Source organism: Bubalus kerabau, chromosome 7, assembly GCF_029407905.1.
Source record: "Bubalus kerabau isolate K-KA32 ecotype Philippines breed swamp buffalo chromosome 7, PCC_UOA_SB_1v2, whole genome shotgun sequence".
Classification (NCBI taxonomy): domain Eukaryota; kingdom Metazoa; phylum Chordata; class Mammalia; order Artiodactyla; family Bovidae; genus Bubalus; species Bubalus kerabau.
In genome coordinates, this window is record NC_073630.1 from 61729448 (window position 1) to 61752507 (window position 23060).

The following is a 23060-nucleotide window of genomic DNA, read 5'->3' on the forward strand; positions in this document are numbered from 1 at the left end:
ACCCAAATCAAAGGTCTGGGGTACAGGCAATTTGAGAATTAAGGTAGCCAGGCATTAAGAGCATCATGACCACAAGAGTATAAAACCAAGATTGGGAGCAGAAGGGGTGACTGGACATTGCCCACCAGACTGAATAATTAACAAGAGGAAGTTCAGATCCTGTCTGCTATTAGGATCCAACCTGATTTATTAGCCCAGTCACAAGAAAGGTGGCTTTTTCCCTATTGGCTAAAGCAAATTACAAGGCCAGCCCAGATGCAAGGAGTGGGGAAATAAACTCTACATTTGGATGGGAACAGCTATAATGTCACATTACAGACAACATGGATACAGGAGAGGCAGGGAACTGGGGCCATTTTTATAAGACATCTACAAGTTTGGGTCAAAGTTCCTAGGGAGTACTGGAGGGCTATTTTCTCCCACATGACTGCAGTTCATTCAGTGTAAACAAGCTGTCCTTCATCTGGGCATTAATCTCTAGGAGTAATCATGAGTAAAACTTTAGGTAATAAATATTTGCATCTTATAGTGCCTGCAAGATGAATCATGCAGTTTATATCTCAGCAAATTCAACCTGATTACCTGACATGGGTCTGAGAATTCCATTTTGCTTTGGGGCCAACCCAGCAGACTAGATTCATGGGATGGTAGTATCAAAGTTGGATTTGATTTAGCTCCCCACAATTACTCTGGAGCCACTCCAAATTTATGCCTTTTCCAACTTCCCCAGAAACTTCTGGATTCTCATAGGCTGCTTGAGATAAAAGTGGGGATACTCCCCAGCTGGTGCAGTGGAGGGAGCTGTGCCCTGGAAGACAGGAGAGATGGGTTCTATCCCTGGGTCTGCCACTTCCTAGCTTTGGGTCATTGGATAATCATCATCTCTCTGAACCTCAGTTTCACATCCATAAAATGGGGAGAATAAGACCCACCTCATAGAGTCAAAGTGAGGATCCAGTGTAATATAATATTCTTTAATTTAATATAGTAAATGTAACTTCTTTCCTTTACTCCCAGATTTAATATTTGAGGACTGCTCTTAGCTGACAGGAGATGGGAGAGAAGATAGAGTGAATCTTCCCACGAATACCTCAGGCCTCTCAACCCACGAATACCTCAGCCCTCTCAAGGCACAGCTGCCAGGGCATTCCTTTGTTTAAGCATCTGGCTTAGGTGTTGAATATTTTATAGGTCTAAGTAGTTATTTGAGATTCCCTGGTAGCTCAGCTGCAATGCAGAAGACTCCGGTTCGATTCCTGGGACAGGAAGATCCCCTGGAGAAGGAATAGGCTACTCACACCAGTATTCTTGGTCTTCTCTGGTAGTTCAGATGGTAAAGAATCTGCCTGTAATGCAGGAGACCCGGGTTTGATTCCTGGGTTGGGAAAATCCACTGGAGAAGGGAAAGGCTATCCACTCCAGTATTCTGGCCTGGAGAATCCCACGGACAGGGGAGCCTGGCAGGCTACAGTCCATGGGTAGCAGTTACTTAAGTAGTTACTTTAAGAAGGGGTCAGCAATGACACAATTCAGGGCAAAACGCTAAAGAACAGAGTACCCAGGCCAGTGTCAAAGCTGGGGGTGGTGAGGCTGCCTCCTGGATCTGGATGGACTTTGTCTGCTTGTGTCTGCCCAGGGCCCCAGCTGCTGAGGCCTTTCCACTAGCCCCACCCTCATTGCTAATGCAGGTGTCAAGTAGCACAAGGAGAGCAAACTTGTTTGGTTAAACATCTGACTCATCACTCACTCATAGCTTGACAGCCTTCAGAGCTAGTTTCAGACTTGCTTTAAAAAAAAAAAGCAAGTGGAGGGTGGAGTGGAAATAGGATTCTTTTATTAGAGAGCTCTGTCCTCAGGGGTTATTTTCTTAAATGTTAATCCAGACCCTGCTTGCTATTCTATAGGTGCAGTGGAGGTAAAACTTCAGTTTGGGTTTGGCTGTTAACCCATTGCTGACTTACTCAGTGATGGCTCCTGGGGGACTGGTATCAGGGCTGAGATGCTCCAAGAGCTGCCTGTTGGGAGCTGAGGCCCCTGATTCTTCTCTCCGCGCTAAGACCCTCTGCTATCATTTGCCCTGAAGACCAGGAAGCTTGCTTACAGGTAGAAAAAGCTGCCGGATCCCCGTGTCTGGCCACTGTCTGGCCATGGGTTTCTTCGGGAACTCAGTTTGCCCCAGCATTTCTAGCCATTTGCATGCTGTGCATGGTGGCTACCCAGAATGCAAATGAAGTTTGAAAGCAAAAACGCAGGCCCCAACAGTGGGATCGGCAAATTCTGGCTCACAGGCCAAATCCAGCCTGTTGCCTGGTTTTGCGCTGTTTTTTAATTAATAAGCTTTCTGTTTATAGTATTCGCAAGTTCACAGCATAATTGAGCAGAAGGCACAGAGATATTCTATCTATGCCTGTCCCCACACATGTACAGGGCTTTCCAGGTGACATTAGCGGTAAGGAACCTGCCATCCAGTGCCGGAGACATAAGAGACTCGAGTTCAGTCCCTCGGTTGGGAAGATCCCCTGGAGAAGGGCATGGCAACCCACTCCAACATTCTTTCCTGAAGAATCCCATGGACAGAGGAGACTGGTGAGCTACAGTCCATAGGGTTGCAAAGAGTCAGACACAACTGAAGAGATTTAGCACACACGCACGCTGGAGTGGGTAGCCTTGCCCTTCTCCAGGGGATCGTCCCAACCCAGGGATCGAACCCAGGTCTCCCACATAGCAAGCGGATTCTTTACCAGCTGAGCCACAAGGAAAGCCCCAATGAACCTATACTGACACATAATTATCAGTCAAAGTTCATAGTCTACATTAGGGTTCACTCTTGGTGGTGTTCATTCTATGGCTTTTGACAAATGTATAATGATGGTATCCACCACTATAGTAGCATATACAATAGTTTCACTGCCCAAAAAATCCTCTGAGCTCTGCCAATTCATCTTTCCTCCTTCCCTTCAACCACTTGGCAACCACTAATCTTTTAGCTGTCTCCATAATTTAGCCTTTTCCGCAATATCGTATAGCTGGAATCATAAATATGTAGCTTTTTCAGATTTAATTTTTGCACTTAGTAATATGGATTGAAGTTTCCTTCGTGCCTTTTCATGGCACTTCCCTGATGGCTTAGCGGTAAAGAACATGCCTGCCAATGTAGGAGATGCGGGTTCAATCCCTGGATTGGGAAGATCCCCTGGAGAAGGAAATAGCCCAACCCACTACAGTATTCTCGCCTAGGAAATACCATGGACAGAGGCACCTGGCTACAGGGGCTACAGTCCATGGGGTCACAAAGAGTCAGACATGACTTTGCAACTAAGCAATAACAACAACAACAATGCCTTTTCATGGCCTGATAGCTCCTTTTTTTTTTTTTAAGTATTGAATCATATTCTGTTCTCTGGATATACCACAGTTTATCCATTCACCTATTGAAGGACATCATGGTTGCTCCCAAGCTTTGTCAGTTGTGAATAAAGTCGCTATAAACATTTGCATCGAGTTTTTTGTGTCACCAAAAGTTTTCAGTTCATTTGGGTAAGTACCAAATAATGTGATTGCTGGAATGTATGGTAAGAATATGTTTAATGTTGTAAGAAAACCACCAAACTGTCTCCCAAACTGGCCATATTATTTTGTATTTTTTTAAACTTTTTTTGTATTGGAGTATAGCCGATAAACAGCGTTGTGATGGTTTCAGGCGCACAGCAGATCAACTCTGGTTGTATTGTTTTGTATTCCCACCAGCAATACATGAGAGTTCCTGTTTCTCCGTATCCTCGCCAGCACTTGGTTTTCTCAGTATTTTGGATTTTGACCATTCTACTAGGTGTATAGTGGTATCTTATTACTTCAATTTGCAATATGATATGGCCTTATTGCTGTATACCTGAAATTAACACAACATCGTAAGTAAACTATAAGCCAATTAAAAAAAAATCTGAGGGAACTAGTTTATGCACAGGTGTTTGGAAACAATTGCTTGAAAAGGAAATGACAAATAACCTCTCAACAAGTCACCTCCACCTTCATTCCAATGTTACATGGACTCAGTGCCATGGTTAGAAACATCCTGAAGAACTCATCCTGAAGAACGCAGGTGATCCAAAGACCTGCCCAAACTGCCCTGAAAGGGTGGCTTAGGGGCCATGGGACAGTTGCCAACACAGCAAAGGGCCCTGAGAAATTGAGCAGAGGGCTGCCGTATAGTCTGTGTACAAGACCCACTACACGGTCAGGGACAGACCAACTCCATCTCCTTCTAGTCCTCCAATCCTGTGCACTAACCTCCTGACAAAAGTTTTTAGCTTGAATTCCACCGCCCTTTGCCAGGGAAGGCAAAGGGCAGCTGCCTGCAGGTACAATTTACTCACTGCATGTGGTCGTAAAACTCCATGAATAAAACTTCAAAGGCCTTGGGCAGGCACCGCCCAGGGACCCACCTTTCTCCAGAGCTTCTTAGCAGCCTGTGGAGTTCTCAGCATCTTCCCCACCCCACCCTCCATCAGGGCTCCCATTAGGAAAGCTGCTTTCATGACATCAGCGGTGATTAACTTGACCTAATTTCTTCTCGCCTGGCAGAGTCAAGAGCCCCTGTCCAAATGGAAACCTATTCTGTGGGCCTCAGCTCAGACACCTAAGAAGAAAACAAAAACCTCTTTTTATTCTGAGCAGGAGGGGAGAGTTCGGGTGGGGCTGGGGAATGGTGTGCAACTGATGGCCCGGGGTGATACTGCTCAGACCCCCGAAGAGATGGAGCAGGAGAGACCCAGCTCTTCCCACAGCCAGCCTCTCTCTGTGCTTGGGACTGGGGCTCCGGAAATGCCCTGCTCTCCCCGCGGATTTGCTCCGGTTCAGTAGAGTGGGTAGAGTCGGTGACCTTTCCCTTGGAGATGGCAGCAGCTTCCTCCCTGTTACCCCGTTTGCTGCACTTACTCTGGAATTTGCCAGCTGCTTCTTTCTCACCTGTGGTTTCTCACACCCCACCAAGCTCCTCCAGCCTCTTGTTCATAATTCTTCCCATAGTAGCCTTTCTTTTGCTTTGTATGTCTAATGAACTCCTATCCATCCCTCAAGACTCCTTCCTCTCCACCAGTCAGAATTAATTTCATGCATACGATTCATTTCAGGGCTTTCAAAGTGTGGTCCCCAGACTAGAAGCACTGGTGTCATTTGGAAACTCATTATAAACGCTAATTCTCAGGCCTCTCAGCAGGAAACACAGAAGACGCAGGTTTGATCCCTGGGTTAGGAAGAGCCCCTGGAAGGGGAAATGACACCCTGCTCCAATATTCTTGCCTGGGAAATCCCATGACTGGCTACAGTCCATGGGGTCACAAAGGGTTGGACACAACATAAGCAACTAAACAACTCACGATTCCCAGGCAGCGTGAGTTGACTTGTCAGAACTTGCTCATCACTGGCCTGTGTGTGAAATAAGGGAAGAGCTGGGGGACTTTCCAGGTGGCTCTTTTATAAATTCATCACTGTCCTGTTTCCATTTGACTCCCCCTGCTTTTTTGTTGTTGCTGTTGTTCCCTGGCCCAGAGCCAGTGCTTTCATTCCTGAGTTTAATTTTCATGATCTGATCGGAATGGGGAAAATTCTTCATGTGAGTGCATGGATTCATCCTGCAAAGCCATGCTTGACAGCACCTCCTGTGTCCAGATGTCTCCCAGATGCTGAACAGAGTGGAGAGCAAGAAAGAGAAAACCCCAGCCTCATGCAGGCCACATTCCAATGAAGGCCTTTGATTTGTGTTAACAGCAGAGTGATGAGTTCCCAGTAAGCAACATTTTGCCACATATGAGAAATTATGTTTTCTACAAAGGTGAGCTATGGATGTACGGTTGATTGGGAGGTGTCTCTGAAAGATTGTCTAAGTTGTCCCTGAGGGCTGGAGTAGTCCATCCAAGTCCCTAGGGGCTGTAATACTTACCCCTAGGATTCACTGGGTCTCTAGCATCTAGGGTGTGGTGTTCACTGTTGGGCCACACTTGGCTCTAAGAGAATGTTCTACATCTGAGAAGTTCATCTAGGGGTGAGAGATGAAACTAAGAGCCAACTCCTTCATCCTCTAGCATAATCCACCTGTTACTTGCTCTTCTAGAAACCTGTGCTTTCTCTTCAAATAATTTCATTTTTACAGAATTATTAATTCAACCTCTCTCTGTCTTCCTCTCTCTCTTTCTCTCCCTCCCTGATCTGTGAGCTCATCAGGGCAGGGCTTCCTTTGTCTTGCTCACTCCTTATCTCTAGAAGTTCATTTCATGCCTGATACAGGGTGGCACTCTTAAAACTGGAGTCAGAGGTGAGATGGGGGAATAAATCCTGAGATCTTTCCTAGACCTCCAAAGCTTATGCATTTGATGTTTTTATTTTTGGGTAGATAAGCTTTGTTTTTGAGATTTATGGCCTAATGCAGCCCCTACCGATATTTTAAACACTATTATTTCAAGTTTTGGAGAAAATGTGTCTTATTATGAAGACTCACTGCCTTTTTCAGGAGTTTTCCTCAGAGCAGAACATTTGCATTCTTCTCCTGGCTCTCCGTCTAATAACTAAGCAATCTTGAGTGAGTTCCCTTGCCTCACTGGCCTCTGACCTTCCTCCAGGAAGGAGTAGTTGATTGGTCTGTGTGATTCTGTAGGTCCCTGTAACTCTAAAAGGCCAACCCTATTCAGTTAACCAGTCACTTCTGCAGGGTTTCTGCATGAGATGTTATGGACAGTGGGAATTTGCCAGGAGTTGCTTTTCTGGAGCTGAGGATGATAAGTAGCCATAAAGTGTCACAGCGATCAACCTGAATTGCCCACCCTGCCTCCACAATGATTTTAGGGGAAGCGTCACCAGCTGCAGTAGCTTTATGCTCTCCAGTTCTGCTGATGGGCAGGTTGTCAAGATAATTCTCCAGGCCTGCTGAGACCTTAGTCTTCCTCTCGTACAAGTTGGCCACTCAGATGTTTTCAGACTCATGACTGCTCTTTGATGCTCTACAAAGAGACTCCCTACAAGAGAAAACTTACTCTACAAGAGGACCTCCTCTTGCGTGGTGTGTGTGTAGCTCTCCTCTAGACTTCGATTCTTCTGGACGTCTCCTGGAAGGGGTACAGTGATTCATGGACTATGCACGCTGGCTGTCTAGTTTTCAAGCTGGGCTCATGACGTCCCTCTCCTAGTCCCTGCCCCAGGACTCACCAGCTCCATGTAGACCTGTCAGCACATTGATGGTTAAGATTCTGTTCCTCAGGAATTGTGCTTCAATTCAGCTATTCATTTACTTTGAATAAGATGCTACATAAGCATTTTCCATGCCAGGGTTTTCTCACCTGAAAAATGAGTTAAAAACAAACCTTGGTTTATGTATTTTATGAAAAGGCATTTGCTGCAAAAGTGCTTGGTCATGGTGGGGGGAGAAGGGACGACTCACACTGAACAGAGCGTCTTTTTCTCTTTCTTCTTCTCCCTCTTTCTCTGCTTCCTCCACTCTTCTTCCTCTTTCTTCCTTTTCCTTCATCTACTTTGTTTTTTTTTTTTTAATGGGACACTGGAAACACACACACACACACACACAGGTAGAGAAGTGCTTAATCAATTTTTATAAAATGAATACCTGTGTAATTACCACCGAGGTTGAGAAACAAAATAGCATCAGCTCTAGAAACTTCCCAAGTGCTCTTTCCAATAGTAAGTTCTTCCATCATCCTAGACGTAAATGTAACCCCCAATTTGATCACTTTTATTTGTTCAAAGGCCAGACACAGATTTCTTTACTGATTCCATAGATGTCTTCATTCAACAATAATACTAGCTAAAACCTGTGCAGTGCTTCCTGTGTGCCAGGAGAAGTTTAGGGTGCTGGACAAAAACCAATTCTTTCACCCCTACAACAACCTTATCAGGTAGATGCTATGGTTGCCACCTGGGTTGTATAGATGGGGAAACTCAGGCACTTACACAGCTAGTAAGGAGCCTGGACTTGAACCCAGATAGTCTGGCTCCCAAGACGGCATTCCTAGCAACTGTACTGCTTCTCATTAAGAGGGATTTGGAAGCTGTGCTGAAAAGTTCTTTCTGATACCTGTCAAGTCTCTTTCATAGATATATAAGAAATTTGAATATTGTAGGCTTAGGACAAAGGCAATCAACCCTGCTTCCATCTTTGCAGTGAAACTAATTTAGCTCTGCATGTGTCTGCTTTCTGAATATTATACTCTTCTCAAGATTCAGTTGACTAGTAACACCTTTGGTGGTCTCTTCCAATACAGATGGAGCCAAATTTCCCAGTAGCTGTGACAGCTGGTTAGTTTTCTGTGATTGTGGTTTTCAGTCTGTCTGCCCTCTGATGGAGGAGAATAAGAAGCTTATGGAAGTTTCCTGATGGGAGAGACTGACTGAGGGGGAAACTGGGTCTTGTTCTGATGGGTGAGCATGCTCAGTAAATCTTTAATCCACTTTTCTGCCGATGGGCAGGGCTGTGTTCCCTCCCTGTTATTTGAGAATGCTCAAACTAGCACAATTGCATTCATCTCACACACTAGAAAAGTAATGAACAAGACCCAGTTTCCCCCTCAGTCAGTCTCTCCCATCAGGAAGCTTCCATGAGCCTCTTATCCTTCTCCATCAGAGCGCAGAGAGACTGAAAACCACAATCGCAGAAAACTAACCAATCTGATCACATGGACCACAGCATTATCTAACTCAGTGAAGCTATGAGCCATGCCATGTGGGGCTACCCAAGACAGACGGGTGATAATGGAGATTTCTGACAAAATGTGGTCCACTGGAGAAGGAAATGGCAACCCACTTCAGTATTCTTGCCTTGGGAACCCCATGAACAGTATGAAAAGGCAAAAAGATAGGACACTGAAAGAAGAACCTCCTCAGGTCGGTAGGTGCCCAATATGCTACTGGATAAGAGTGGAGAAGTAACTCCAGAAAGAATGAGGAGACAGAGTCAAAGCAAAACCAACACCCAGTTGTTGATGTGACTGGTGATAGAAGTAAAGTCCGATGCTGTAAAGAGTAATATTGCATAGGAACCTGGAATGTTAGGTCCATGAATCAAGGCAAATTGGAAGTGATCAAACAGGAGATGGCAAGGGTGAACGTTGACATTTTAGGAATCAGCAAACTAAAATGGACTGGAATGGGTGAATTTAACTCAAATGACCATCATATCTACTACTGTGGGCAAGAATCCCTTAGAAGAAATGGAGTAGCCATCCTGGTGATCCAAAGAGTCTGAAATGTAGTACTTGGATAAAATCTCAAAAATGACAGGATGATCTCTGTTCATTTCCAGGGCAAACCATTCAATATCACAGTAATCCAAGACTGTGCCCCAACCAGAAATACTGAAGAAGCTGAATTTGAATGGTTCTATGAAGACCTACAAGACCTTTTAGAACTAACACCCAAAAAAGATGTCCTTTCATTATAGGGGACTGGAATGCAAAAGTAGGAAGTCAAGAAACACCTGGAGTAACAAGCAAATTTGGCCTTGGAGTACAAAATGAAGCAGGGCAAAAGCTAATAGAGTTTTGCCAAGAGAACTCACTGGTCATAGCAAATACCCTCTTCCAACAACACAAGAGAAGACTCTACACATGGACATTACCAGATGGTCAACACCGAAATCAGATTGACTATATTCTTTGCAGCCCAAGATGGAGAAGCTCTATACAGTCAGCAAAAACAAGACCAGGAGCTGACTGTGGCTCAGATCATGAACTCCTTATTGCCAAATTCAGACTTAAATTTAAGAAAGTAGGGAAAACCGCTAGACCATTCAGGTATGACCTAAATCAAATCCCTTACAGTGGAAGTGACAAACAGATTCAAAGGATTAGATCTGATAGACAGAGTGCCTGATGAACTATGGACTGAGGTTCGTGACATTGTACAAGAGACAGGGATCAAGACCATCCCTAAGAAAAAGAAAGGCAAAAAAGCAAAATGGCTGTCTGAGGAGGCCTTACAAATAGCTATGAAAAGAAGAGAAGTGAAAAGCAAAGGAGAAAAGGAAAGACATACCCATTTGAATGCAGAGTTCCAAAGACTAGCAAGGAGAGATAAGAAAGTCTTCCTCAGGGATCAGTGCAAAGAAATAGAGGAAAACAATAGAATGGGAAAGACTAGAGATCTCTTTAAGAAAATTAGAGATACCAAGGAAACATTTCATGCAAAAATGGGCTCAATAAAGGACAGAAATGGTATGTACCTAACAGAAGCAGAAGATATTCAGAAGAGGCGGCAAGAATACACAGAAGAACTATGCAAAAAAGATCTTCATGACCCAGATAATCACGATGGTATGATCACTGACCTAGAGCCAGACATCCTGGAATGAGAAGTCAAGTGGGCCTTACTTGACTTCACTAACAAACAAAACATCACTATGAACAAAGCTAGTGGAGGTGATGGAATTCCAGTTGAGCTATTTCAAATTCTAAAAGATGATGGTGTGAACATGCTGCACTCAATATGCCAGCAAATTTGGAAAAGTCAGCAGTGGCCACAGGACTGGAAAAGGTCAGTTTTCATTCCAATCCCAAAGAAAGGCAATGCCAAAGAATGCTCAAACTACCACACAATTGACTCATCTCACACGCTAGTAAAGGAATGGTCAAAATTCTCCTAGCCAGGCTTCAACAGTACATGAATCATGAACTTCCAGATGTTCAAACTAGATTTAGAAAAGGCAGAAGAACTAGAGATCAAATTGCCAACATCTGCTGGGTCATCAAAAAAGCAAGAGAGTTCCAGAAAAACATCTATTTCTGCTTTCTTGACTATGCCAAAGCCTTTGACGGTGTGGATCACAGTAAACTGTGGAAAATTCTGAAAGAGATGGGAATACCAGACCACCTAACCTGCCTCTTGAGAAATCTGTATGCAGGTCAGGAAGCAACAGTTATAACTGGACATGGTACAACAGACTGGTTCCAAATAAGGAAAGGAGTACGTCAAAGCTCTATATTGTCACCCTGCTTATTTAACTTATATGAAGAGTACATCATGAGAAACGCTGGGCTGGATGAAGCACAAGCTGGAATCAAGATTGCTGGGATAAATGTCAATATCTCAGATATGCAGATGACACCGCCCTTGTGGTAAAAAGTGAAGAACCAAGGAGCCTCTTGATGAAAGTGAAAGAGGAGAGTGAAAAAGTTGGCTTAAAGCTCAACATTCAGAAAATGAAGATCATGGCATCTGGTCCCATTACTTCATGGAAAATAAATGGGGAAACAGTGGAAACAGAGAGAGACTTTATTTGGGGGGCTCCAAAATCACTGCAGATGGTGACTTCAACCATGAAATTAAAAGATGCTTGCTCCTTGGAAGAAAAGCTATGACCAACCTAGACAGCATATTAAAAAGCAGAGACATTACTTTGCTGACAAAGGTCCATCTAGTCAAAGCTATGGTTTTTCCAGAAGTTATGTATGGATGTGAGAGTTGGACTATAAAGAAAGCTGAGCACTGAAGAATTGATGCTTTTGAGCTGTGGTGTTGGAGAAGACTCTTAAGAGTCCCTTGGACTGCAAGGAGATCCAGCCAGTCCATCCTAAAGGAAATCAGCCCTGAATATTCATTGGAAGGACTGATGCTGAAGCTGAAACTCCAATACTTTGGCCACCTGATGGGAAGAACTGACTCATTGGATAAGACCCTGATGCTGTGAAAGATTGAAGGCAAGAGGATAAGGGGACAAAGAGGATGAGATGGTTGAATGGCATCACCAACGCAATGGACATGAGTTTGAGTAGGCTCAGGGAGTCGTTGATGGACAGGGGGTTCTGGTGTGTTGCAGTCCATAGGGTCACAAAGAGTCAGACTTGACTGAGCCACTGAACTGAACTGAACTGTGACAGCTGGACCATAGAGAAGGCTGAGTGCCAAAGAATTGATGCTTTCAAACTGTGGTGTTGGAGAAGATTCTTGAGTGTCCCCTGGACGACAGCAAGGAGATCAAAGCAAATCAATCCTGAATATCCATTGGAAGGACTGGCGCTGAGGCTGAAGCTCCAATACTTTGGCCACATGACGCAAAGAGCCAACTCATTAGAAAAGACCCTGATGCTGGAAAAGATAGAGAGCAAGAGGAGAAGGGAGCGACAGAGGATGAAATGATTGGATGGCATCACTGACTCAATGGACATGAGCAAACTCTGGGAGATAGCAAAGGACAGGAAAGCCTGGCGTGCTGCAGTTCAAGGGGTCGCAAAGAGTCAAACACAACTTGCCAACTGAACAACAAGCCACTTCAGGTTCTACTAGCCCCAGAGAGTAACTCTCATTATCAGAATGGCATAATTCAGCTCTCATTAAACTTTTTGCCGTGAGGGACTTCCTTTCCTTATTCTTCTGCCTTGACGTAGTAAAAATAAATCTCCCCCTTTCCTCCCATGTTATATTATTCAGAGATATATATGTAATTGTCAAACATAGCTTCTGATCACCAGGAGACAACTAATAACCAGTGAAGCTAGGTTCTTACACTTATTAGCTGTGCCTACTGGTAATAAGGAAGAACAAATATAACTCCATACTGGATGTTTCTCTTACTTTAACCATTGTTTTCTATTGCTTTTGCTACAAGTTAAGAATATTGCCTGTAGCCTGGAATATTCAGGATATTCCATTCTCAAGGCTCTGACCTTTAAAGGTATAACATCTTTCATTCATATAGAGATAAAATGTTGCAGAACAGAGAATAATATTTGTCTTGTTGGAGGTTTACAGGAATATCATGACTTGGCCTACCTAAGTGGACACCTGTAAGAACAAAGGATTCTAACAGCAAAAATGTGCAACAAGCAACCCTTCCACTTTTAGTATAAAACAACCTTAAATTCTAACTCCAGTTAAATAATTCTTTGGGACGCTAGCCTACCATCTTCTCCATCTGTTGGCTTTCCAAATAAAGTTACTATTCCTTACCCCAACAACTTGTCTCTCAATTTATTAGCCTGTCTTGTGGTGAGCAGTGGGAGCTTGGACTCTAGCCAAGGAACTTAACCTCTCTGTGCCTCAGTTCTTTATCTATGAGAAGGGGAATGTTATTACATTATTGGGTTGTTTTGAGCATCAACTGAAATGAGTATAAAGTGCCTAGAACAGAGAAAGCGCTCAGTTAATATTTATTGTTGCTTTTGCTGTCTTTATTATTAAGTTGAAGGTGAGATGGTTGGATGACATCACCAACTCAGTGGACATGAGTTTGAGCAAGCTCTGGGAGTTGGTGATAGACAGGGAAGCCTGGCATGCTGGAGTCCATGGGATCGCAAAGAGTCGGACATAACTGAGCAACTGAACTGAACTGAATGATAGTTATATTTCATATGAATTTGTCTTGAACTCCAGCCTGAAGCCAAGATTCGTCAACATGTATTTTGGTCTGTTCACCTGAAGATATGTGAATGATGCTAGATTTGCTAAAATATTGAAAATGATTTCTAACTGTCCCTTGCCTTATTCTTTTGTGAAAATCCAGGTATCTTGGGATCCAAGGTAGAAAACAACTAGCTTAAGTTTTAGTCATGGAGGGTTTTGGGCATTTGCAAAGTCTGCCCTAATTAGATTCTATCCCAATTATTTAATCAACCCTTGATTACTTGGGGACTGCAGTCCAATTGGAGGAGCATCTGTGGACTTCCTGCTTCCTTGATCAGTCTACTCACATCTTGTTGGCTTCTTTCACCAAAATTGAAGAGGGATTTTGTACAGCAGAGGATAGAAAAAGGAAATCAATCGGCCAAATTTATTCCTTGTTATTAATTAAGATTGAAAGAAGAGGGTGGAACTATTGGAAAGAAACACTTGAGATTTTAATCATCCAGACTGTTGTCCCAATTTTCTGTTACTGTGGAAAATTAAGATTTACCCATGGTGATAAGATGGTGAAAGTGCTTCCCCAGTGGCTTAGTAGTAAAGAATCTGCCTGCAATATAGGAGATGTAAGAAACAGGGGTTCGATCCCTGGGTCAAGAAGACCCTCTGGGGGAGGAAATGGCAACCCATTCTAGTATTCTTGCCTGGAGAATCCCATGGACAGAGGAGCCTGGTGGGTTACAGTCCATGGGGTCGCAAAGAGTTAGACATGACTGAGCATGCATGCATGCTGATGGTGGATGCTGTTGGATTAAAGACTTTTGTAATTTAAAAAAGAGATCGGCCCACATGTCAGCTGCTGGGCTTTTGGGTACAGTGCTGTAGTAGAAGAAAAACACAGGTATTATAGTCAGTTTCAGGTATGCATGGTGGGACCTCTACTCACTTCCTCTGTGATCTTGACCAAGCCTTTCTAAGCCTCTGTTTCCTCATCTGTAGAATGGAAATTAGACCCTCTCACTGTGACTTTTACCAAAATGACGTATGTAAGATTCCTGGCATCTGCAAGCATGCAAAAGTTAGTTCTTTTCTCCTGACTTTCTAGTCTAATTGTGAACACTAGGTGATAAGTCAATTAGGTGAGAAAGAAGAGTAGAAGTTGTTGACCTGGCTTCACTTAGCAGAGTAAGTTATTCACTGAACGTATTGTCTCCATTTCACCAGTGCTCCATAACTGTTTAGAAACAGCATGCGTGTTACAGAGTACTCACAGAATTCTGAAGGTAAAGAACTGGGGAAACTGCTACAAAGGCAGCAAGAGCTGGCTCCATCCCTCTGCTTCCAAGACACTCCTTGCACCTAAGTCTAGGCACCTAAGCATCTCAGATGCCAACCACGGGCATCACCATCATCGCATCATCATCTTACAGTGTTCCTATATATGCATGGTCTCTTTTCATTCTGTCTTAACAACTCTGTGGGATGGTGGATTACAAGTTGTTATCTCCATTTTCTAGTGAGGAAATTGAAACTCAGGAAGGTCAAATGACGCCCAAATACACACTTCTGATTGGTGGATGAAAAAAGATTTGAATACATCTCATCACTCTAGATCCAGAGAGTCTTTTTATCACTTCATGCTGTTGTTGTTGCTCACATGTCCAGCTCTTTGTGACCCCATGGACTGCAGCACGCCAGGCTCCTCTGTCCTCCACTATCTCCCAGAGTTTGCTCAAATTCATGTCCACTGAGTCAGCGATGCTATTTAACCATCTCATCCTCCACCCTCTTTTGCTCTCAATCTTTCCCAGCATCAGAGTCTTTTCCAATATCCGCTGCAACAAGAGAGTAGCCCCCTCTAGGCACATCTAGAGAAAGCTCTCATGCAGCAACAAAGACCTAGCATAGCCATAAATAGAACAGAATAAAAAGATATTAAAAAAACTGCTCTAAGCTCCTCACAAGGCTCAGCCCTCAGGGTATCCAGTAAAGTCCAGATTTGATAATAAGCAACATTCCAGTCTCTTCTGGGTTAAACAGTCCCCTCTCCATTTAAACACTCTATTTAAAGTTCAGATGGGTATCACCTGGGGTGGTCTAAAAAGTATCCTCAGGATAAATCTGTCCTTTTGGAGTGTGTCCTTTCCTTTCTTTCCCCCACATTGGTGTCTATGTGCTGCAGGGAAACTGGGGGACTCTCTCTGTCCTCGTGGTACCTCAAGACAGATCAGCTCCCTGACTGGTGACTGCTGAGTGGACATCATGGTGTAGTATTCTTTTATTTAACAATATAGCTTATAAAACATTCCATAGCCATACCTGTAGGTCAACCTCACTTTTAAAAATTGATTGGTGGGTTGAATTGGGAGATTGGGACTGACATATACACACTACTATGTATAAAATAACCAATGAGAACCTACTGTAGAGCATAGGAAACTTGACTCGATGTTCTGTGGTGACCTAAATGGGAAGGAAATCCAAAAAGGAGGGGATAAATATATATGTGTAGCTGATTCACTTTGCTGTGCAGTGGAAACCAACACAAAATTGCAAAGCCAACCATACTCCAATAAAAATTAATTTTAAAAATTTAAAGTAAAAAAAAAAAAATTGATGGGTGGACATTACCAGTATGGGTGAACCACTATTTATTCCACCATTTTCATGGCCTATGTTTAGGTTATTTGGGGACTCTTTGCTCCCTAAACAACATCCTTCTTTCCATCTCTTGTATGGTACCAAAAACATGTGTGCCTTACAAGAAATTCATACAGAAAGTAATGACATTCAATTCCTGCTTCTAGCTACCTGTAAATATGAAAAACACTGCTATCAGGAGTCAGCCTTTCCGGATACTAAACCTCTGCTTTAATTTGGTCATTAGTCTTCATTTTTACCACTCAACCAGTTCCAGTGAAACAGCACAGTCTTCTATTTGTTTTTCTCTTTATTAAAAAAGTACCACAGCATCGGTTGAAAGGGGACAACAGAGCATGAGATGGTTGGATGGCATCACCAACTCAATGGAAATGAGTTTGAGCAAGCTCCAGGAGATGGTGATGGACATGAAAGCCTGGGGTACTGGAGTCCATGGGGTCTCAGAGAGTTGGACACAATTTAGCAATTGAACAACAATATATTGATCAATGTGTGTAAGTATGGGTATATTTTTGTGTATTTCAGAGGATAAAGTTGAGACTCAAGGTGTTTCACCCTACTAACTGCAAGTGGTGTTTGACCTGGCAAAATCTTGGCACTGGACTCTCAATGGTGGTAGCAACTTCAGCTGCATGCTCAGGTTACCCTCCTGATGAAGAAGACTTGAAATGCTCCCCTTTTCTGTGCAGTGGCCATGATGGAGCACTGGCTGTTGTTCAGAGCACGCTCATCAGGTATCTTATCACATGTCTGTTGCTACCCAGTCTAGTGGTTTGCCACTGGGGAGACCCTATGCTCCCTTCTCTGCTTCTGTTGTGTCTATCACTAGCAGCTCCTTTTCATAATCTCTCCCCATCATCCAAACCACTCCAACAGAACATGTATTCAGTACTTCCACTGGACAGAACTCCTGTGCCTAGCTGTCTTAATGGTCAGTGAAGGGATGAGTCTCTTTAGGTCCTATTCCTGTGGCCAGGGAAGCATGGCCACATGATATCAAGTTTGCAAATTAGGGAATTCCAAAGAGGGGACCATAATGGACACCCAGAAGCATCTTAGAAGGGGACAGATTAACTGAAGTATCTGGAAAAGGGACCAGTTGCTAATTTTTTTTTTTTTTTACTGGAAATTCCTTGTCAGTGTTTCCAGCCTGCAGGAGCAGTGGAGGAAATCACTTAGATTCCATTTGATTATAATGTGTTTCTCAGAGAAAGGAATAACCCAGACTGAAGCATACTTCCTATTGTGCATTTCTTACAGGCACTCAGGAACTCAATGACAGTTCTTCAGGATCAATATGGTCCTCTGATAGCAAATGGATAGTTTCAGCAGAGATCTCTAGTGAAATTGTTCACACTATTAAGGGATCACCATCTCCAACATATTACAAAGACAACGGCAGGAGCTTGTGGAGACAGAAAGCAAAGCAACTTTCCTGCTCATTTCTTTTTGAAAGCACCAGCCCCCAGCAGCAGAGCTTTCCTGTTAATTAGTTGTCAATTATTGAGACAGCATGTGAAATGTTTATTAAAGAGCTGTACCACTGACAAAGAACTCAGAGCAAGAGACTGAATTGAAGTGTAATAAAAGGAACGAGTGAGTTTTACACAGTTGACTGGCACCAAGGAAATTCTAGAAACTCTGGTAAGAGATGAGAGGTATTGGAGAAATGCATAGTAAATAGACCACAGCAGATGAAAAGATAATAGATACACAGAACTGGGAAAAACCTCAGCAATCATCTTCTTTCATTTTACAGACTGGGAAAAACGTGGAACAGGACATGAAATGAAGTGCTAAGGTCACACTTGCAGGCGGTATCCCAGGAATCAGTTCAGCCCAGGGAGCTCATCATTACCAGGCTCTGTGGAAAGGTGAGTGTTGGCGCCTGCGGTTTGAACCTCCTGTGCACAGAGTACATCTATCCCAGTGTTCTTTCTTCACCCTCAAAAGAGACTACAACAGATGCAGTCAAAGCAACACACTGAAAGATTTAGAATTGTCCTTCATATCGCTTTCAAACTGTGTTGTTACTGTATAACCAGACCTTGCTACTTTAGATGCATTAGAAACTAACACTTTAAAAATAACTTCTGTGTGAAAATTGTATTCTCTCACTTACTTATTATTATTATTTTTGGCTGCTGTCAAACGTTAATTTGTTACATGCATGCATGTAAAATATATCACAGGTTTTGTAACTTTGTTTTGGCATTAAAATTTTTTAATTGCTTTTTTTTCATTGTAAATTTAATTTATTTCTATTGGGGCATAATTGATGCATAATATTGTATTACAATAATTTCAAGTGTACAACCTAATGATTCAATATGTCTATATTTGTAAAATGACCACCGCAATAAGTTTAGTTAACATCCATCATGTACACAGCTGCAAATTGTTTTTCTTGTGATAAGAATATGTTCAGATCTGTGCTTTTAGCCATTTTCAAATATGCCATACAGTATTAATAACTATAGTCACCAGTATTAATAACTAATGCACCAAGCCATATAGGCTGCATTATAGCCTCATGACTTATTTATTTTGTAATCGGAAGATTGTACCTTTCGACCCTCTTCACCCATTTTGCCCATCTCCCACCATTGTTTCTTTATTTTTAAAAGTTCTTAAGCCTCCAAAAAGGCTTTCCTCATAGCTCAGTTGGTAAAGAATCCGCCTGCAATGCAGGAGACCTCTGGTTTGATTTCTGGGTCGGGAAGATCCCCTGGAGAAGGGAAAGGCCACCCACTTCAGTACTCTGGCCTGAAGAATCCCATGGACTGTATAGCCTATGGGGTTGCAAAGAGTTGGACTTGACTGAGCAACTTTCACTTTTACTTTCAAACCTCCAAAAAGGGAAATGCTCCAGGCCTCTGAAAACCTCTTAAGGCCTTTTTCGATGTACTACACTCTTTCTCTGTGAAATATAACTTGCATATGTGATTTTAATTCACACGGAGTCAGGTTGTGGTTTTCTTAAATGCAAGGTGTCCATGACACTGACCCTGTTATGTGGTGCCAGGGGTCCAGCCTCCTGTCCAACCCTGACTCAGTCAATATGTCTCTCCTTATCTCATTCCTCTTCCAGGTTTCAGTGCGTGAACTCAGTGGTTCTCACGCTTCAGCCTGCATGAAGTTCACCGGGAGGACAGGTGCAAATTGCAGAACCCAGCCTTGCTCCCAAAGATTCTGTTCACTAGATCTGGGTCAGGTCCCAGGAATCTGCCTTTTTAAGAAGCACTGTAGGAATTTTTGTTGCAGGCATCCTAGGACTACACCTGAAACACTCTGACCTGCCCTTGTTTTCTCACTAGGTCCCTTGGAGGGATGCACATCCTTGAGGCTCCAAATTATGGACTTTATCTCTCCATTTGGTTGATTCACTTGTGTAATATCTCTAGTGATGCCCCTCCTCACCCAATCTGACTCTTAGACTTCAACTTCCGTCACCTTGCTTCTGGCCAGGAGGATAGAGGGAGCCTGGGGAAACACAGAGCCCCATCAGAATTTTCCACCAGTGGAACTTCTCTTCTAAACTCACTTGAATCACCTATGAACTTTACTTTGAATAGATGTGGAAAAAGTCTAGACCATTTGGGTCCAGCTCTGGTGACCTGAGTTTATGATCAAGTACAGAATTACTATTCAGAATCAAAAGATATGCAACACCGTAATACGTATCATGACTGGCATTCTGAATTGTAAATGCATCTAAGGTACCAGGTGGAGAATTTAAAAAACAGTCTCTGCAGTGATGGTGACTATCACAGCCAGGCTGCCCCAAAATGGACACACAGGCTGCCTACAACTTGCTTTTAATTGATTGGGTATTTTTATTGGTTGAGTCTCTCCATTGATTGGTTGGTACTTGGCTATGCCAGCTGATAAATATTTGCATTACTAGAATCAGTATGTATTTTTTTCTTCTTGAAAGACAAAACTCTCGCAACTATCTCAATTCTGAGTGTTTTTTAAAAAATCCACTCTTGAAATATGTAGTCATACTTTGTATGTCATATAAGTCATATGGCTCACATTCTAAGTAAAGCAAAAAAGCGAAAGTGTTAGTCGCTCAGTCGTGTCCAACTCTTTGTGACCACATGGACTGTAGCCCCCCAGACTCCTCTGTTCATGGAATTCTCCAGGCAAGAATCCTGGAGTGGGTAGCCATTCCCTTTTCCAGGGGATCTTCCTGACCTGGGGATTGACCCTGAGTCTCCTGCATTCCAGGCAGATTTTTCACTGTCTGAGCTACCAGGAAAGCCCAACATTCTAAGTAAGGACTACACTAAGCCAGGTCATTATTTGTCCTATAACATTTATTCAAGATGTTAATTTATGATGGACTCAGTGCATGAAAATCTCCATGCTGTTGTGCCCACTGTTACAGGCTTTGCCTTCTCAATCACGTATAAGGCCAGCGACTTAGACTCCAAATACTCCAGCAAAAAGATACTTTTAACTTTTTTGGCTACATCCTTAGCTTGCTTTCCTATAGATGGCACTCTGCTGATTCTTTTCCTGAGGGGGCACTTGAGCTGATTGCTTTATTCTTTCAAAGAATGTTATAAATTGCATAGCTTGCTTATAATTGAGTGATAAGGGCATAGGCTGGAGTCTACAGTTGAGAAAGATCACATTAGCTTATACTAAGAAATGTATAATTTAAGTTCACTGACTAGACTAAGGACATGTTTATAAGTACAGTCAGCCCCCTGTATCCGTGGGTTCTGCATCCTCAGATTCAACCAACCATATATAAAAAATATTCAGAAAAAATTTCAGAAATTGAATTTGAATTTGCTGTACATCTGCAACTATTTACATAATATTTACATTTTATTAGGTAATAAAATTCTAAGTAGTCTAGATATGATTATAAGCAATCTAGATATTTAAAATATACTGGAGGATATGAGTAGGTTATATGCAAATACTATGCCATTTTATAAGAGACTTGAGCATCTGTGATTTTGGTATCTGTGAAAGACCTGGAACCAATCCCCCATGGGTTCCAAGGGACAACTTGAATTATATGTCTGGGTATGTGTGTGTGTGCATAGTTCCATTTGCTATTAACTATACAAAGAATTCAAATTAAATATAAACATAATCACATACATGGTAATGTAAAAGCCACTACATCATTTAAAAAACTGGTCTGTTAAACTCCAGTTTAGGAATTAAGACGAGTGGTCAATTCTCGGTCCTCATCTTACCTGACATACCGTATGTGGAGCATCTGACGAAACTTCTTCCTTCATTTTGCTTCTGAGATGTCACATTAGATTCATTTTCCTTCAGCTCCCTGGCTGCACCATCTGTTAGTCACCTTGGCTTATTCCTCCTCTTCTGCCCAACCTCTTATCAATAGGGTGATAGGATTTAATCTTTGGACCTCATCTCTAGCTATACTCACTCCCCCAAATTCCAGACATATATCCAATTGTTTAGTTAACAGTTCCACTTGGATGTCTAACAGACATTTCAAACTAAATCTGTACAAGACAGAACTCTTAATCTACAAGCCCTCTCCCAACCTACTGTTGTTTTTCTTGTCTTAGTAAAAGGCAACTCCATTATTCTCCTTGCTCAGACCAAAACCTCAAAACTTCTTACTGACTGCTCTTCTTTCCTACTCCACCTTGAGTTCATCAGCAAATGCCATTGACTCTTCCTTCAAAGTATCATCTGCCAACTTCACAACATCTATCAGCTTCCTGGTCCAGGCCTCTGTAATCTACTTTATCCTTTCCATCACCTAGCTACTAGACTCCATGTCTCTTGTCAACTTTATCCACGCCATCACCTAGGTACTAGACTCCTTGTCTCTTGTTTCCCCTTCATCTTTTTTCAGCACAACAACCAGTGATCCTGTTTAATTCTTAATTCCAATCATGTCACTTTTTTGCTTGAAATCCTTGAACTGTTTCCCAAATCACTTAGCACAAAAGCTCAAGTCCCTTCAGTTGCCTATAAAGCCCTATCCTTCCCCACTATTTTGAGCCTCATCATCAGTACTCTCACCTTTGTTCATTCTGCTCCAGACCCACAGGCTCCTCTGCTATTCTTCCAACATCTCAAAGATGCTGCCACTCCAGTGTCTCTGCATGTTCTTGCTCTTTGTCTTGAAAAGCTCTTCTTCTAGAAACCACTCCCTCTCTGCCTTCAGATCTTTGATCAAATGTCACCTTCTCAATGAAATTCTCCCTGACCATGCTATTTTAAGTGCAATCCTTGACCCCACCCCTTGCTATCTCAACCCCCCTGCCGTTCTTTGATTGCCCTTCATAGCACTTTTCACCATCTGACATAGTTTTTTATTTATTTGCTTGTTGTCTGTCTCTACATTTGGAATTAAGATCATGAGAGGAAGTGTTTTTGTAGGCTTTGGAAATCAGTATTTTTTTTAGTACCAAGATCTATGTGCATGGTAGATACTCAATAACTCTTTGTTGAAAAAAGTAATGGTATATCACAATGGAAATACATAAGCACATGAATGAAATATACATACTGGGGCAGCCAGTCTCCAAGATGTGCCCCAATGAGTCCCACCTCCTGCCATTGTGTAGTCTCCCTCCCACACTGTATCAGAATTTGTCTGATACAGTGTGTATATCTGAGACTAGAGTATAAAAAATAGTACAGTTTCTGCCTTGCTGTCTTGGATCACTGACCCATGCCAATATCATGAGAACACTCAGTCACCCTATGAAGAGAGTCACATGGCAAGTAATTGGACCTCTGTCCAACAACCAACACTGTTTTGCCAGCCATGTGAGTGAGTCATCTTGAAAGTGGATTCTCTAGCTCCAATCAAGTCTTTAAATGGTTGCATCCCTGGCCAACATTTTGACCACAACTTCATGGGAGATCCCAAGCCAGAACTACTCAGCTTCAGCAATTTCCAACTTCCTACAGAGACTATGTGAGTTTCATTTTTTTTTTTTTAATGAACATTTACTGTTGCTTTAAGCTACTAATTTTAGGGTAATTTGTTATATAGAAACAGTAACTAATACACATTTTTGTACCTGGAAGTAGGATGTTGCTGCAAC

The 23060-nt window shown here is 42.5% G+C and overlaps 1 long non-coding RNA gene across 2 annotated transcripts; it reads right to left on the bottom strand.

Annotated features, from left to right (window-relative positions):
• Positions 1-3580: 3580 nt before the first annotated feature.
• On the bottom strand, positions 3581-22179 carry LOC129657212 (uncharacterized). Of its 2 annotated transcripts, XR_008716610.1 has the most exons (6): positions 22027-22179; positions 21228-21360; positions 7430-7546; positions 7198-7328; positions 7026-7097; positions 3581-3889 (listed from the first exon to the last, which is right to left on the bottom strand). It is a non-coding gene; the product is annotated as an uncharacterized LOC129657212 (long non-coding RNA). The 2 variants fall into 2 exon arrangements; XR_008716609.1 differs by lacking the exons at positions 21228-21360; positions 22027-22179 and adding an exon at positions 14607-14830.
• Between the last annotated feature and the right edge of the window lie 881 nt (positions 22180-23060).